The 769-nt window shown below is 39.5% G+C and overlaps 1 protein-coding gene across 3 annotated transcripts in view; it reads left to right on the top strand.

Moving 5' to 3' along the window:
• The window catches only part of LOC108621953 (Protein phosphatase Slingshot), an 88,788-nt gene that overhangs the window by 68,570 nt on the left and 19,449 nt on the right, over positions 1 to 769 (top strand). The gene's annotated exons all lie outside the window — the stretch shown is intronic.

The following is a 769-nucleotide window of genomic DNA, read 5'->3' as shown; positions in this document are numbered from 1 at the left end:
CCGTAACCGGAAAGTTGTCTTCAGCAAATTTCAAGAATCTTTCATTAATCAAAAAATCTAAGATTCTTGAAATTTGCTGAAGTCAACTTTCCGGTTACGGTTTGAGATCGCAGTCGCAATTAAGATTAATGAAAAGAAAATTCATGCTACCAGTTTTATTCCTTGGCAATCGTTTAGAATTCTTTGCTGCGTCTAACAAAGCTGCGTCGTGATCGTTATCAACCATAAATAGTTAATGCAACGAGCTAGGCGGCTGCGTTGATATCACCAGCTGTTGCAGCCACGCTCCCATGCGCTTGTCGCACTATAATAGCCTCAATTCCTTTCACTGTTGTCGCTACGTACGTGGATACTTACGTAGTTTAGTTGCGCACAGCGTGATGGAACAGGTTGAAGGGAATCGTTCTGGTTCGCGGAATAACCGCGAGCGAGAGACGCGTTGTCATCATCTAGATCCATTCGCGGATCATTGCGCCAGATGATCCAAGAGAATCGCCGTGGCGATACGATCGAACGTTCTGTTTCGTGGACGCTTTTACTTGTTTCAATCTACAGCCAATTACAAGGATTCTTAGACGTTTATCTAATTTTAAAGATTTATTGAAGATGCTGGGTTTAATGACGTATATTATGTATTTCAAGTATTTAAATATTCATGACTTGCATCAAGATTCTTAAGGTTGTATGAGCTGTAAGATCTCTGCCAAAAATTTTACATGTGATAAAAAGTTGTGTTCAATATTTGAGGCAATGAACTTTTAGAAAAAAT

Source organism: Ceratina calcarata, unplaced genomic scaffold, assembly GCF_001652005.2.
Source record: "Ceratina calcarata isolate Rehan_Ccalc_2016 unplaced genomic scaffold, ASM165200v1 scaffold110.2, whole genome shotgun sequence".
NCBI lineage: Eukaryota > Metazoa > Arthropoda > Insecta > Hymenoptera > Apidae > Ceratina > Ceratina calcarata.
Note: the sequence above shows the minus strand (reverse complement) of the source record. Positions and strands in the feature narration are given on the sequence as shown.